This window comes from Pteronotus mesoamericanus, unplaced genomic scaffold (genome assembly GCF_021234165.1).
Source record: "Pteronotus mesoamericanus isolate MK-2021 breed Mesoamerican mustached bat unplaced genomic scaffold, CSHL_Meso_final contig_20, whole genome shotgun sequence".
Lineage (NCBI taxonomy): Eukaryota > Metazoa > Chordata > Mammalia > Chiroptera > Mormoopidae > Pteronotus > Pteronotus mesoamericanus.
The window spans coordinates 39,848,132-39,865,916 of record NW_026555085.1 but is presented as its reverse complement, the minus strand read 5'-3'; the positions used below and the strand labels follow the sequence as shown (position 1 = coordinate 39,865,916).

The following is a 17,785-nucleotide window of genomic DNA, read 5'->3' as shown; positions in this document are numbered from 1 at the left end:
GGACTTGACCAGCCTCTTCTTGGCAATGCCGTAAAAATAAGCAGGATATGTCCAGCATTTCACTTTAGAATGTAGGAACACATTGTCCTTGAGTTTGGTTTTTAGTCCACACACACACACCACCCCCCCTTCATGTATTTACTTTTTCTAGAATGCTGAGTTAATTCTCCTGTCTTTTGTTATCTCCTGTGCAATAATTTAACTTCTTAATGCAGTTGGAAAATGCAGTGCAAATGATACTGTAGTAAATGAAAGAACTTCATCAACTTCTAATTAGAAATTGAATCACTATGTGGATAGCATAATAAAATAGCTGGTTCAGAGAAGACTTTATTGAAAGGATAAGATTTAAAAACTGTAATTAAATTTATTTTTTAAAACTATCTCCCTGCCCTGGCCAGGTAGTTCAGTGGGTTAGAGCATTGTCCCAAAATGCCAAGGTTGCAGGTTCAATCTCCTTCAATAAACTTTCAATAAAGTCAGGACACATACAAGAATCAACCAACAAATGTATATGTAAGTAAAACAACAAATTAATCCCTCCTCTTTACCCAACCAATCCCCTGCCTTCCTCTCTAAAATCAAAATTTTTCAAAAGTATCTCCCTAACTTCTGGATCAGCACTGTCCAATAAAACTTTTCATAATGACATAAGAATTCTATAATTGTGTTGTCTGGTATGGTAGCCATTAGCCACATGTGGCTATTGAAAACTTGAAATGTGCGAGTACAGCTGAGGAGCTAAATGTTAAATTTAATTTAATTTATACTTAAATTTAAATAGCTGCATATGACTAGTAGCTACTAAATTAGAAAGTGCACCTTTGACCCTACATTGGAATAATGTCTTTTCCTAATAGTTGAAGTACTTTTTCATGTTACTATATTTGGTACTAAGAACCTCATATGTATGCATATGCATGTGTGTGTGTATATCTATATCTATATATATATCTATATCTATATCTATCTAGTTCTTTCTCTCTCTCTGTAAGTAGCAGGCAACCTCACCCTTTTATGTTTATATCAGGCAGCCATATTGTTGCAGATCCTAGAAAGAACTGCCTGTTCTGTTTCAGACTCATATGGGTATTCTCAATAGGGATCTCTTTTAACTTCATGAAATAAATTTTACAATAAAGCATTTCCCCAAGACGGTTCCAATATGCAAAAAATAGTACCACATCCTAGAATCATAAGTCAAAGATGTTCTTATTTACAATTCCAAATACAGTGTTGTTTCTTTTAAGATATTACTTGTTCTTATGAGAAATGAACACACAATGCAACATATAGATGGTGTATTATAGATTTGTACACTTGAAACATATATAATTTTATTAAACAATGTTACCCCAATAAATTTTATAAAAAAGATGTTCTTATTTACTCTATCCATTGATCTAAAAAGGATCACTCCCAAATTATCCTGACAACTTCCAATATTATACTTCCAAATCTCCGTACTTTAGCTCTTCATCTTTATGCTGTAACTTAGATTCCCATGTTCTCCAAATAACCAGAGTTTAGTTGCTCCAGTCACTGAATTAAATCTTAACTATATTTCGTCTTACTATATAACTAAGGAGTTTATGTCCCCCATTTTCAAGAGATTTATCTCACGGTAAAAATATAGTATTCTAAAATGTACTATAATTGTTAAGACCATGGGATTTGGAAAATAATAATTTCTAATTGTGAGGATATAATTATTTGGGAAGGCTGGAAGTTGATGTATCATGAAGGACCTTGGACACTGATTCTTTCTCCATTCCGTGGCTGAGGCCGTCAGGCCAGACACATCCTTGCCAAGACAGGCCACAGTGGTCATGGCTTCAGAGAGGGCCTTTACTGTGGAGTAATTAACTAAGACATTTAATCTATTCTTAACAAGAGTGTGGTGGGTTCTCTTGCCCTTGATTATAGAGCACCAGAAATAACCGGGCTCTACTCCCTAGGGACAATGTGAGAATTAATTCAGTGATAGTACCCAGAATAGAACTAATATCATGTCCTGAGAAATGATTATTGATATTGATTTGTTTTTATTGAGTTCTAAAATTAAAGTATAATTTTACTCAAAGAACAAGAAAAGCCTCTAAGAAGTATAGATCCTTTGGAATAAAGTAATTGACTATTCAATAGAAAGAGATGAATATACACTAAGTATATTAACAGCAAAGGTACTCCTGAATGCAAGGTTTTATAATTTTCCATTAAAAAATAAAATATAACAGAATGACTAAAGTCAGTCTCCGTCCTACAGACAAGCTAGGCATGACCAAACTTGATGTCTATTCATCTGAGAAAAGGAAGTTAATTAGAAAATATGAAGAAGGAAAGCTGAGACACTCAGATTTTCCATATGCTGTTTGTAGCATGGCAGACCTGGAAGTTCTCCCCTGCTTTGTGTCCAGATTCCCTCAGCCCAATTGCAGTGTATTCATAACACTCTAATCCATCTGCCCCTATGAGCAGTGGGGCACAGGAAGCTCTTTGGGTGGTTTTAGGAATCCTCTCTGCAGACTGGAAGCAGCGGACAGTGCTAGTCACCAAGTCTTCCCACCACAGAGAAGTAACGCCACCGGTAGGACTAGCCTCAAATACACAGGGTGACACATTTGAGTCAGATTTTCTTAACTTGGAAACTAAGTTAACAGCTCTAAAAATGTATTAACCCTTTCAAACACTAACCTGAAAGGGAAATGCCATTTTCCAAAGTGGCTGACCAGAATCAGGATTCAAAGTTACGGCTAAAGAAGAATAAAATTTGAGAGCAGATATTTTACAATGTTTAATGCAAACCCTCTACCAATCTTACAAGGGGTTTATCTAATGCAAAAGACAAATCAGGTTTATTTATTTCTCCAAATATAAATAGAGCAAGGATCAGAAAGAGTGGATTTATCAGGAATATGTTATATATTTTTTGTGTGTTTATGTTCTAGAGAAAAATGTAAAACTGTATAGCTAAAGCATCAACTTGTTTGCTTGGTAATGGCTAACATTTAAGAATTTTCTCTGGGGGAAATAAAGTGGAAATTTAAATAGTGTTGCATTTTGTCATTCATGCAGGTTTTCACTGTCTATTTCCAAATGCAAGTGAAAGATAATGGGGGACCTGCTCGGACTACATTACATTCAGTCAAATCCTGCTTTAACTGCATGGATGGCTTTGTTTTTAAGCCGTTAGCTTTTAAAAACACTTTAAAGTTTCCCTGTTTAGCAAATATTCCTATAATCCTTGGAGACAAAATGTCTTCATGGGCACAGAAACACAGAGATATATTTTATATTCACCAAACAGAACAGCAATTTATTCTAAGTTGCAGAGTCATCTCCCCTAAGAAAATATTGACACTCATTTCTGAAAATATATAACGCCCACCCCCAGCCTTTGTTGGATTATGTACTGTCCAGCCCTCTTACTTCTAAAGCCCAGAAGAGGGTCTACTATCCTGTGAGATGAGTCTAATTAACTTTTAGGGCATATTCAAAATAAACAAAAATAATACAAGAGCTCAAGCATAATGACAATAATAATCATCAGAGCTGTCATGTAACACTTTTAATCAAGCACCCTAAATAAACATCATAATGCAAAAGTAGAATAGAATTTAACTTTAAATCAACATTCTACCCCATTAAAACAAAACAGGTGGGTGGGAATGAAACTAAAAATACTTTTACTTTACCCATGTAAACATCAGACTATTTTTTTTCTCCCTAGGCTTGCTTTTCTTTCTTTGGCATGACAGTTCTGATTCTTCAGCCTCCCCATGAAGAAGAGAAAAATTCCCTTGAAGCTGAACTAAATTCATCAGCAAATGAAATTACATTCATTTGATAAAATGCTAAACGGAAAAAGGCAGGTTTATTTTAAGCCGTCAACAGGCTGTTTTAGTTAATCATGCACAGTGCAGAAGACAGGAGTTTGGTTGCTAAGAAAATGGTTGGCACAGTTCCACAAGATCCATGTGACGTGAAATGCATCTGCTCCTTTTAACGGTGAAAGAGAAAAAATAAAATAAACAGTTCAGGGTGTATTTGGTGAGTCACTGTGGAACACAGGGCCAAAATAACTTATGTGTTGTCAGTTTATTTTATACAACCTTATTGTTATGGTATAAGCCTTTTCTTATAATTCAAATTTTTTCATTTTAATAGTGATATTTTGTTAGAAAATTGATGCATATTTATTGCAGATAAATTGGAAAATATAAAATCATGAAATTAAAATCTGCAATAGCACACATGCAAACATGAATACCAATATCTACAATGCCTGATGCATGTGTAGGGGCTCAATAGTTGCTGAATGAATTAATATATATTTTATTTACAAATATGGGCTTATACTGTACTTATTTTTATAACCTGCTTTTTGTTCATTATAATATTGATCATAAACATTTTTCTGTGTTATTAAATATTCTTCTTAAACTTTATTTTAATAGTCTCATTTTTATGGGACATATAAGCTGTTCTTTTACAAGACTTTTATCAGAGCTAGAAACTGGCTCCTCCCCACAAGTGAGGTTGATACCATGGTGCTCATGAGATCCAAACATGTTCAAGATTTCCTCCTTGGATGTTATACTTATTTCTCTGCCTATTCAGTCAGTCACTGGAGACTCAGCTGTTCTAAGTATATGCAGTTTCCCCATTTCCACCAGCAGATACAGACCTCACTACCTACGCAGATGCTAGCTGTTGTCAGCATCTGGGCGCACTATGTGAGAGGGAATAGCCAAAGACGGCAACCTGCTGGGCATTCCCTTGCGTGCCACGTGGTCTTCAGAGTAAGGTAACCATGGTCATCAATGTCCGCAGCATCTTCAAGGTGGCTGCTGTGGACAAAAAAGCGCGGCCAAGTCTTAAATCACAATGTGGAAGAATACATTGGTTTAAAAAGGTATTGATTACATGATCCAGAAGGCAGGGAAGTTCAAAGCAAAAAAAGGAGAAGCAGAGAAACACGGTTATCTCCTGAGAACTCACTCGAATCCACTGTCTTCACTAAGAAAAAAAATAGAAAATGGGAAAATTCAAGGCAAAAACAATGATGGAAGGTATACAGATGATGCTTGAAGATTAAGTAAAATCATCAGCTGGCTGAACAAGAGCTAGCCAGCTAAGAAGGAAGAATTTGAGTATCAGCAGGCACGCTGAAGAATTCCAGAATTTTGCAAGTTCATCACCACAAAGTGTACCAGGGAGCTGAGGACAAGCTCTCCCAGGGACAGAGCACATCTGTCACGATGTGTCTTGTCTGAACCCACGATCAAAGAAGGTGACCATGCTGACAAGAAAGCATGTTTTACAGATAGATCTGTTGCAAAGTTTAAATATGTGGCCAAGTCAGTTCAGTTTTAAAAACTGTATTTAAACTGTGAATTAAGCTGTAAAAATAAATCGATTGAAGTATGTTTAAGAACTAAATCAGGAACTCAATAGGAGTTCATCTCTTGCTCATTTAACAGTCTAAGGCAGGTGTCCCAGCTTGGTGGACGGTTCTGCACACGGTGACTCAGGGAGTGACCCTGGCTCATTCTGCCTAATCTCCACCAGGGCTCCTCAGCACCTGCCTCCAGTCAATGACAACAAAAAAAAGAGAACATAGAGGGACTACACATCTGCTTCTTTGCAGCCTTGTCTCAGACGTGGTATTCATCACCGAAAACCAGTCAGGTGATCTAACTGCAGAGAGGCTGGCATATGGAGTCCAATTGTGTGCCCCAAAAGAGGATAAAATGAAGTGGTGGAAGGAGGGGGAAGAGCTAGCATAGTTTTCAGCTGTTTAAATTTGATCATATTTTGGTCATATTTTGTATATTTGAGTGATTCTCATGGCACTCTAGCACTGTGGTAATGAGTAAAAAATAAAATTTATGTCTTGACGAATAAAGACCCATTTTAAATTAATGCCTTGAAAACAAGTAGCATTTCTGGGTCAGATGGCATAGGAAATTTTAGAGCTTTTCATTAAATATCATCAAATTGACCTCGAGAATTTATTCAGTTTATACTCTCACCTCCATGCCATTAACTACACCACTGCTAACACTGCATACAGTATTAACGTTCTTAAATTTTTTTATAAATAAAATTAAGTATTTAAACAATAGAGAAAAGATGAGGGAGGGATACAAAAAGAAAATCACCAGAGGTGATCACCACTAATCTTTTGTTGACTATCTTTTCCTTCAACTCTATACACAAAATATTCCACACAAAAGATTATATTACACTTAACATTTTAAAAACTCGTGCAATGCCCTATTCTCTTGTTCTATTTTCCTTCATATTTTATGGTATCTTTATCTCCTTTTTCCTCCCTTCCTCCTCTCTCTCTATCCACTTTCTCATGCTTTGTTTTTGATGGCTCTAACTGATGTGCTTTACTGAGCCAGTCCTGACTTGAGGAGGTCGTATAGCATGGTAACTGAGAACATGGGTCCTAGAAACACCCTCTATGGCTCTGAATGCTATCTTGTCTCTGTCTTGCTGCCATAATCTTTCTGTGTCTCAGTTTCCTTATCTGTGAAATGGAATAATAATAGTACCTACCTCATTAGGTACTATTAATCCTTGTGAAGATTAAATGAGTTAGTACATGTAATGTGTCTTAAACAGCATCTGGTACATAATAAATACTGTGTGTTTGATATTATTATTACTAATCTATCACATATGTTACCAATATTTTCCCTGGCTATTGATTTTTTTGGCTTAATGTACAGTACTGTTTTCATGCAGTAAAATATGCCTAGCCTTCCCTTTATAGCTTTTGTATTTCCAAACATGTCTGATAAAGGTCTAACTCCTTATTTCCTTTTATGTCACCATGTTACATATGTTTCTTCTAATTTATGCTTTCTTTTGATGATAATTGAGAGTGGAGGTTTTGGTGATTGTTTTGTTAAAATAAAAGCTATCATTCTTTCTCTTCAAAATTTCCATATTTGCTAGCCATTTCCAGTGTAATTCATTTATGGAGAATTGATATAGGTAAAGAGGTAACTTTTTTCTAAATTGTTTGCTAGTTGCCTCAACAGCATTTATTATTCTAAACTTTGATTAAAGGGATCCACTGAGGCTTGGTCCCTTACTCATTGGAATTTGACCTGACTGAAGCCACATTCCATCTTTAGTTATAGTATTCTTTAACAGAGAGGTCTGTAAGTAGAGGCAGCTCTCAATTACCATCCCATAGATAACCTACTTAGGAGATCAATAAAATTAAAAAACAAACAAACAACAGACTCAAATTTAAAAAACCCCATCCTGGCTTCTCACATTAACTTCACATAAGTCAGCTTGGAAGAACACTTTTTTAAAGCTTTATAAATTTTTACAAAGCTAACTATGAGTGAATCTTGAAATTCCACCATTTAGTTTTCTGTGCATTTGGCTGTTTAATGATTACAAGTAATGCAAAGATGAATAGTACATCTGAAAAAATGAAATCCACATGTGGTTTCTCTGAATCAGGTACTCTGATATGATTTTATAGAATAGGAATCAGAAGACAAAAGGGATTAAAGGAAGTTTGGCAGAGGTAGGTAACCCAGAGAAGACATAGATTTTTTTTATTCTGGAATTTAGGATTAGTCAGTTAACAGCTCACAAAACTTTTTTTATAAGCACTTCCTTGTCATGGAGGTGCTTCCATGTCAACCGTGAGCATTCTGAGTGAGGACCTTAAAGGATCTCAAATGCCGTCATGTCTTTTTTTAATCCCTCCCCCCTCCAAAAAAAAAAAATCTTATTAATAGAGTGATGGAGCTTGGACTTTTAATATCCATTTCTTAAAATAATTATGGCTGAGTTATGGTCTATAACAATGTTCCTCAAATAATCTGTGGTAAAGAACCAGTTATTATTTTTTAATTTGCAAAGGAACATTTATGTATGGTACTGTTTGCATGCAGTAAAATCTATCTAGAAATAACAATGAATTACAAGAAAAATAAAAATGAAAAATACATACAAAAGCAGAAGCCCAATTTTTTTTATTATTAGGTTTAACAGATACAAAATTATTATGTCAAATGGCTATAAAAGTTTCTTAATGTGAACTTCTAATTTGTGTGCTTATTTCATTGCAAACCCGTGATTGTTGGCGGACGGGACAGGCCGCTGCTACCTGCCACTTCCAGCCCCCGAAGCGCCGCCCGGAAGGCTCCTCTTGCAGAGGATGCTGAAGGACGGATTGAACTACGACAGTGACCTGTTGTGTTAGATGTGACTCCGAAAATATGTCTTTTGGCTGAATATTTAGTTCTGAACCGATAAAGTCATGATACATTTGGAATTTCCCATTCAGTAAATAATGTTCAAATCCTAAAGGTGTTGGTTGTGTAGCACATTTTCCTTTCCAACTGTAATTTACTAAGTATTTGTTTTCTGTGCTTTAGGTTGTTTGTTTGTTTGTTTGTTTGTTTGTTTTGTTTTGTTTTAGATCACTGCCTATGAATTCAGAGCCTGGTACATAGCTCTATGGTACATAGCCCAGAGCTTCACATTCTTGTTTTACTCCAAGTGGGGATTCTCCAGGTCCCCTTTGTTCTCTGGTTCCCTAAACTGGGAGCTCTTGGCTTTTTAAGCACTAGCTCTGCCTTTCTCTCCACGTTGGAAGACTCCTTGCATCCAAACAGGAGCCTTCATGGAGATCATGCTGCTGATGATTGCTTTTCCCCAGGACTTCCGTCATGCTTTCAGCGCCCCCTGTTTTGCTTATGACATGTACCGTCATTCAGGGTGATCAGACTGGGTCAGGTACTAATAATCACAATTATGTCGTTGGACTGTAGGGAAATCCATTTCTTGACTGTCCCGTCTCTATTAAAAATGTGAATTTAATCACCCAGATTTAAAAAACACCAATTTTATGTAGTTACTTAGTGGTATAACTTCATTTTACTGTTTAGATATCAAGTGGGAATTTTCTTGAGCAATACTGCTTCATGCAACAACATAGTGGTGGGCAAAAGTACATTTACAGTTGTAATACCAAAAAAGAATACAATAATTAATTAATAATAATACAAGAATAAACTCTGTTTCACATACTCATACTCTAAATCTACTTCTGTGAACCTCATATTGCTCCTTGCAATACCTTTAAACATTTGTATAAATGCCGAAAAAAATTAAACCATTTATTCACTTTCCATGGTATACAGCAAGTAGTTTTCAGTCACCTTTGAATAGGTGTTTTAGAAAAAGTCAGTTTAGGGTTAATATACTGGGGACAACAAATAAGCAAAATTTTAATGTCAAGTTCCCAGTGAAATGCCATTGCATACTGTTAATTTTATCACAGTCTGTCTGAGCTCATGATGTTACTGACAGTTCTAGCTTAGCACTGACACTGTAGCTGGCCTCTTTTTTGGTTGTCATCCTCTTTTACTCCCTAAATTTGTTATATTATCATTTTAAGAAAGAAAATATGCTAATATGAAAGTCCACATTTACTAAACAAATACTACTCTTAAAACATTTATATGCCAATCAAACATATATATGGTTATACATAATTAACAAGAATTATAAATAGGAGTAATTTCTAAGCTCTACTCTAGATAACTTTTACTTATTCACCAGAAAGATAAAGTCCATTAAGTCTTAATAGTCTCTCTGAATCTGTTTCAGAGAAAAGGCTGTAATTTGAAGGGGGAAAAAGGGGGTGGGGATATGAATATCCAGAAACCAGGCATTTCCCCAAGCAGGGGGAGAGACTACAAAAGCTACTAATTAGTAAAACCCTTGGAAAGACTCAAGGCAAGCCACAGACTTTCTGTCTGACCATCAGGCATCACCCTTTTTCCAGGACTCATCCTGCCACTTCCATTCTGGATTTCATCTCTTCCAGCTCCTTCTTCCTCTGGGACCCAACTCCATTCATTGCCCTGGACCTGTGGCTACAGAAAATTCAAGTCTAGGGAGCTTGATCATGTTCTTATATCTTGTTCTTACACAAAGGTGAAAATTCCTCCAAAACATTTCTAACTAATCCAATAACTGGAATTTCACAAGTGAAAACCCACTTCTGACATTCATTATGTTAATTATCAAACCTCTGGTGTTAGAGATAAAAAATAGCTAAGGCACATTTAGCTGCCTCTGAAGTTTGGCATTTTGATTAAATGCTACCAGTAACCAGCACCGGAGTATGTATTTCCAATTAGAGTAACTGCCTGCCTTAGGGTCTAGATGAAAACAAACTGAAACCCATATTTGCACACATATTGTCTACTGAAGTATTTTAAAGCAAATTATAGGCCACATTAACACCTTACCTTAAAAAAAGAAAAATCAAGCCACTTGAAATAGGACTGCACATCAGAATGTCCTCTTCCTCATTCCCTGTTCACTTTTAACCCACGGCTGTCCAGCTCCCGCCGCTTCCCTTGCAATAAAACTGACCCTGCCCAGAGTGTTCATGGCCTTGAAGCAAAATCCAATGTGCTAGACCCTAGCACAGGTCCTGAAATATCAATGTTCCTTTCTATCATTTTAGGAGGAGTTAAACGTGCCTTAATCCTGTTTTTCCCTTGCCCTGTACTGAAACACCTTGATTCAGGCATGAAAAAGGAGAATCTGGTAAAGTATTTAAGTGGAATATGCTATATTCATTACTCAGCAAATGAATTCTCACCTCCCATGAAATGGTTTAAAAAAATATCAGTTTATTTCATTAAGTCCCCAAGCTCTCCTGAAAATGCTCTGCCTGACAACCCAAATACCTGAAAATACCTGAAAATAATGGTAATTAAATGCCTCTGGAGAAAGCACAGCTAGTGAAGATTCTCTCATGGACAAGTTAGGTCCCATACTTTTCTAGTAAATTTAGTAGTCTACTAATTGCTGTTAACAAGATTCCTTCTTGTATTAATATATACTATTTTCCAGTGCATATCAGCTTTAACTTCTCTTCAAAGACTCCAGACTAAGCACGTTCACAGGGGAACCTTTAGGCATGCAATGGTTATATTATACTGTATCCTGTTCTGAAGTTGTCTGAATCTTAATTCAGTACAAACAGGAAATGCACGGTTTCTACTCAATGTATTTGAGTGCTTTCTCTCTCTAAAGGATGGAATGTTGGGCACGCCTTGATTTTCATTCAAGTAAATAATATGTACGCGCATGAAATGTGGGAGATGCCACAAGTAATAGCTGAAATTTTAGTTTGAGAAAACACTCAATTGCAGAGAAATAAGAGCACATTTAAAGTAAGGAGCTGCCAAAACATAAGCAGAAACATGCTACAAAATTCTTTTCCTATTTTTCTGAAACTCAGAATTTTGAGAGCTTCTCTGATTATCTTTGAAACAGCCCCACCAATCCCAGAGAAAGCTGCAAGGAGCAGAAAAGACAGCTGTATAAGGAAAAGTTATCCTTTAGCGGGGAGAGACTCAGACTCCGAGTCAACTGACATTTATGGTGCACCTAAGTTTTAGACACTGTGCTTAGTGTTTTCTCAAACAGTAATACACTGTTGTGTACTACTGTGTATTTTCCTGATATTCAAAGGTATGAGTCAGGGAGGGAAGAAAGAGAAAAATGCATAAGTGCACATATATTTTTTCTTTTTCTTTTACATTATGTGTGTAATAGGACACTTTCTCAGGCCCTCTTTCCCAGAGCTGGCTGACCCAAGCATGCCTGACCCTAACTGTTTTATGAGCCTTTCTCCTCAGGACTAGAAGATTACTGGAAGCACCCTGAAGGCTCAGAGGCCCCGCGAACTTATGAAACAGGACACATCAGACCACAATGACCACAGGACCAGACCCTGCACCCAAAGATAACATCGACCCAAGATGCAGCCTAACTGAAACACCCTGCTCTACAACCACCCCATTCCCCATAAATGCCCAGAGCCCTAACCCCCCAGGGCCGGTGCTGGTGCAGGTTTCCGCACTGAGTCCTTTCCCTCCCTTGAGAAAGTAAAAATAAAAACCTTTACTCCCTGCACTTTCTTCTCTTTGTGAATTCTTTCACAGCCTGTGTCACCGACCACCCTAACAGTGTGTATATTTACATAAAATATATACAGGGGAGGGCAAAAGTAAATTTATAATTGTTCATATTGTAAATAAAACAATAATAAATAACAATACAAGAGAATAAACTCTGTGCTTTCCTATTCACAACTTTTGCCCGTCCTGCATATACATTTATTAATATTTACATCTATTAAAATATACATATATATTAATTGAATAATTCCAGTGATTTTGCCCATCATTTATGAGTAAGTGAGCACTCCTGCAGAGATCATGCCTGGGGTGGGCTTAGAAAAGTACAGAGAAGTCCTTCTCCCTTGTCCAGTCTCAGTTCCCAAATACCTCACACATGGTGAGCATCTATGTACATGGTGATCCTGGTGCTTTAAGAGAAGGATTTTTTTCATGGACACACCAGCCAGATTTCCCTCATGTTCTCTACTGAAGAATTAGTGATTCATTCTAGTACTAGAATTATTAAAGCTGGTGGTGCTCAGTAGGCGAGACTAAGCAGAGTTTTCTTCTAACATTGAGTTGAGAACCTAATCCCAATACAAAATGTTTCTCTACTGAATTCCCTTTAGTTGAATTCTCACAAGAAACTTGTTGGGATTAGCAGATTAAGTGGAATAATAAATATATTGTTCTCTGCTCTATGGTAATAGCCTTCCCTGTTTTAGGGGGACTTGTGCTCCCCTGACTCCAACCTCACAGTTCAAGTGAGGACTTACCAGGTCAGGGGTGACCACAAGGGAGGTCTTGTGACTCAGAATGACCTGTTAACCTGGTCACAGTAACTGTTCCAGGAAAACGCTCGTGAGATCCAGACGAGGCCCACTCAGTGCTCTCTCCTTGAATTTTTCAGCTGGAATTGAGAGGAAAGAGACTTTCTTACCTATGTGATTAAGTTCTGTAAAAATGTTACCCTCAAGTGTCAGCAGGCCATGTCCCTAGATTATAAAGATGTCTGAAAATATAAAATTAATACAGTTGACCCTTGAACAGTTCAGGGGTTAGGGATGTCGGCCCCCAAACTGTCAATAATCCAAATATAATTTTGACTCTAAAAACTTTACTACTAATAGCCTACTCTTGACTGATAACATAAATAGTAGTCCATTAACAGGTGTTTTGTATGTTGTATGTATTCCATACTGTATTCTTACAATCAAGTAACCTAGAGAAAACATTATCAAAAAAATCATAAGAGGAAACACATCTATTGAAAAGAAATCTACATATAAGTGGACCTGCACAGTTCAAACCCATGTTGTTCAAGGGTCAACTGTACTCAGAGAGGAACTGAGATATGAGGTAGAGCCCTGCCAGCACCCCAGCCCCTGCATCCAACATCCTGACGGCCAGATCCTACCCAAGGCTAGTTTTGTTTGTTTCTTATTTTTTATTTCAGAATCCTAATTATTGCCTCTTTTGTCCTGTGTAAGTTAGTGTCTTCCATTGATGAGGCAGTGTTGTCTGCTTCACAGGTGAGGACAACACAGTTCACAGGTTAAATAACTTATTACAGTCCCAAAGCTAGAAATGAGAGAACCAACCAGCTACTAGAACCAAACATGTCGAAGGTATAACACCAACATTCGTAACCCTGGGACTTAATGGTTAGTAGAGGTTTTATGGGATAGATTTTTTAAAAAGATTTTATGTATTTTTAGAGAGAGGGGAAAGGAGAGAGAAAGAGAGTGAGAGAAAGAGCAATGTGAGAAACATCAGTCGGTTGCCTCTCTCACTCACCCTGACCGGGGAACCTGGCCCACCACCCAGGCATGTATCCTGACTGGGAATCAAACCTGTGATCTTTTGCTTTGGGGGATGATGCCAAACCATCTGAGCCACTAGAGTCAGGGCTGGGATTGATTATTTTTCTTACTTCTTTTTAAGTGAGAGCAATTCCTTTTCTATATAGGTACTGGCTGAAAGTCATCTTGGATGATCATTTTTGGGAAAAGTCAGTAAAAGTGATGTCCCCTCCATTATGTAAATGAATAGCAATAAACACTTTTCCTGGGGGGAAAATAAAACAGAAACTTTGGGGATCCATGAGAGCCCAACTTTGTAGAATCTGTTGAACCAATTTACAGAAGGAGCCCAATGCTTTCTGGAAAGAAAAAAATTGAGACCCACTACTTGCCCTCAGAGATTCAAATTTAGGAATGACCCTGTCCTAAACTCTGGTCAGGAAATAACAGCAGGATCTTTATGTTCCTTAATAGTGAGCAATTTTAACTTCCAGATGTGACTTATTAGATGTATTTATTCAGCATTCCCTCACTGGGAGGAGAAAACTTAGCTCCAACCATACAGAGGATATCAGCACCTAAGGAGGGGCCATCAGCACTGCCTTAGATGCCTCCCTTAGGACCTGAAATGCCACACACTGCAGTCATTCCTCCTGAATCTTCCATTACTGGGGAGCCGTCCAAACACCTGGGTCAGTAGAAGGGGCCTAATGAAAATAACAGACAATAGTTTACTGAGTCCATCGATGTGTCGGGTCTGATGTTAAAGAGCTGGACAGTAATGTACATCACAACGTTATCTACACTGGCATCCCTCTCACTCTATCATTCTCATTCTTTTGACCGTGCTTTGTATTTCTTCATGGCATGCACCACTGCTTAATTATATTATAAATTGGTTTTATTTTTTGTTAACTGGCTCCTTGTATAGAAAATCCCACGGCCTTTTTCTCTTGTATATTTCCTTTACTTTCTCACAGAACACTTCACTTCTGACAATTTCAGTAACCAAATGTGTGAGGGTTGCGCCCCCTACCCTGCCAAGCAATTCTCTGTGACACCAATTGGTTGTCCTACAGTCTAACTCAATTTTGACACTACCTGGAGATGCATCAGATCTCACAGGATTAGTCTGCCCCCGCCCCCTGCCCTGACACACACTTTGGATGACAATTGCAAGTAGTAGGTCGCCAGGTCACCTGCAACTTCTGTCTATTTGACTACAAGTCAGAGATTCCTTTGACCTCCTCCCCCTTGAATTCTATTTGCTAAGACAGCTCAAAGAACACAGGGAAACACTTCTTTACATTTACCAGTTTACTGTAAAAGGATGCAATGAAAAATACAGATGAACACACAGATGGAAGCGATGCACAGGGCACGGCCGGCGGGAAGGCGGCGGGGCCTCCATGCCCTCTCCACGTGCACCCCTCTCCCAGCACCTCCGCTTGTTCCCCAGTCAGGAAGCTCCCTAAACCCCTTCCATTTGGGTTTTTTCATGGAGGCTTCATTACAGAGGCATGATTGATTAAATCATTGGCCACTGATGATTAACATCTCCAGCATTTCTTCCCTCCCCAAAAGTGGGTAAGGGAGGGAGGACTGCAAGTTCCAACCGCCCCCCCCCCGCCCCGCCCCCATCCAATCACTGGCTCCACTGGCAACCATCTCCCATTCTTAGGTGCTTTCCAAAGTCGGTCACCTCATTAACATAACAAAAGGCATATTTATGGCTCTCTTTACTTAGGAAATTCCAAGGGTTTTAGGAGCTCTGCCAGAACCTGGAGAAAGACCAAATATGTATTTCTTATTATAAATCACAATATCACACTCCCAAACTAAAATATGAGCTCCAAGAGGAGAGAACTCTGTGCTGCCACCAATTCCTATACTCAGACTGCAGGCAGACAGTGTACTTTCAGTTAAAATTCATCCAATGAATGACGGTAGTATGTGAGTCCATTATAGGAGTCTTACGTCACAAGTTTTTGATAGGTTAAATAAATAGCACAAGACAACATTGCTAGCAAGTAGCAGAATAAAGATCTGAATTCAGTGGTGTGTGACTCCAAAGCCTTCACTTTGAGCCACTAAGTTACACTGGCTGGGGTACCTTGAAGCACTTATTGAGTAGATAGCAGAAAACATAAGAGAGAGAGAACTTTGCCCACTTCACATCTCTGACCAGGGCTTAGCCTTGCGACCAGTATCTGCTAAAGCACAGTCTTGAAGTTTAAATCTGAATTCCATTCCTGAGTGTACCATTCCTCCCGTGGTGACCTCAAGGCCACGTAACATCTCACAACATCAGTTTCTTCATCTGCTATCACCTATTGATGGCAAAGGATTTAGAACAGTTGCTGAGTTGATAAATTATACAATAGTAGCAGTGATCCCAGTGAGAGAGCTTGGTTGTAACAGAAACACCCTAGCTCTCCTCCACCTTCAGTCTGCCCTAGGCTGGCTTCTAATCAGTGTTAATTGGTTGACCACTGCTGAACAACATAGTTCATTTAATATTTTATCCTCTTTCAAAGCCCTTCTTGTTCCCTATGACTCTATATGCGTAGGGAGATCCCAAATGAAATGTCAGAAAAGGCCTTGCTTGCAATGAACATAAGGATCTGATCCGAACTGCCCAGTGGAAGAATATACCTTTCAATGGATTATTGAGCCTGTGTACGTTCGATTTATAAAGGAGCCCCCAGCCCTATGATCTGCCAACATAACAGGGTTGAAAGCATATTTTTCAAATTCTCTGGTAATACATTTGAGGCCTCAGATATTTGGAATTAATTTCCCAGGGCTATCACTGTGAGCTGAGAGGAGCACATAGATCTTCTGACAATTTGTTCAGCAGGCTCTTCCTGCTGTCTTTAGACAATTTTAATAGAAGAGATGACCATTGGTGTGGCTCTTTTCTCTAGTTATATATCTGTGCTAATTTTTAATCATAAAGACCTCTTTTTAATATCAAGAAATATTATGTAACACCAGTGCTCCCCAGAAGAAATTCTCCAGTGACTGAGAAAATATGAAAAACAGTTATAGTTCTTAATTACAGACTTCTAAATGAATTGGAGTTGTATAAATGACATTGACATCTACATGTATTTGGAAGATGGCAGTGCATTTATGTGTATGACATCTTAGCTCTTCAGTGTCTAGGCATCTGGAAAGCTGAGGAACCCCTTGCATTAACATCCTGGTGCCTCAGAGACCTACCTTCCACAGGCTGGGAACTAATGTCTAAAGACATTTAATTGAGAATTTGTAGAAGAAAATGCCACAAAGTTAATTTGAACTTTATCTCTTAGAGTGGTCTATAATTCTACTAATGACTTGCTGAATTTAAAAATTAATATAATGATAGGTTGACTAAATAGAATTTTGTTTTGAAACAGGAAAAACATGAATTTCTAGTTGCTTTGGAGTCTAATTTTTTAACTACAGTAGACTAATCTAAGTCTTGGCAGGATAATAGACATAATTTGAAACCATGAAGCTATAAACCCAAGGAGCAATGTGTATAATGTTTGAGTTACGCTCAAACTGATCAGGGGAAAGGCTATGGGGATTTATTTATTAAAATTATTGAACAGGAAAGTGCTTTCAACCACAGTATAAAAGACAATTTGCAATTACTGTTCTACTTTTCCTCTACTTTCCGTTCTTATTTTAGAGCACAGGCAATTTGTAGCAAAACCAGCTTTTGTGTCTCTTGAGTTTATGTTTTTACAGCCCCCCCCCCCCCCCCCCGCAAAATGCCATCATGTAACAAATTGCTCTCACGTCAAGAGAATTAGTCTCCTTTCTTGCCTCCTTACTTCCATGAATCTTAAAGGGAGTTTCAGATTTACATAGAATGAGATGCAAATTCTTTTCCTTCTTTCCTTAAATGATAAAGCAGGTGACACTGGTGCTATTTTAAAGATTCTGAGGATGAAATGTATATTTATGATACACTGCAAGTGAAGCCTGAACAAAATGAAGCCTTTTTTGGGCAAATCA

General features: G+C 37.9%; 1 pseudogene; it reads left to right on the top strand.

Moving 5' to 3' along the window:
• The first annotated feature begins 4,813 nt into the window (after window positions 1-4,813).
• The window catches only part of LOC129066876 (partitioning defective 3 homolog), an 86,314-nt pseudogene continuing 73,342 nt past the window's right edge, over window positions 4,814-17,785 (top strand).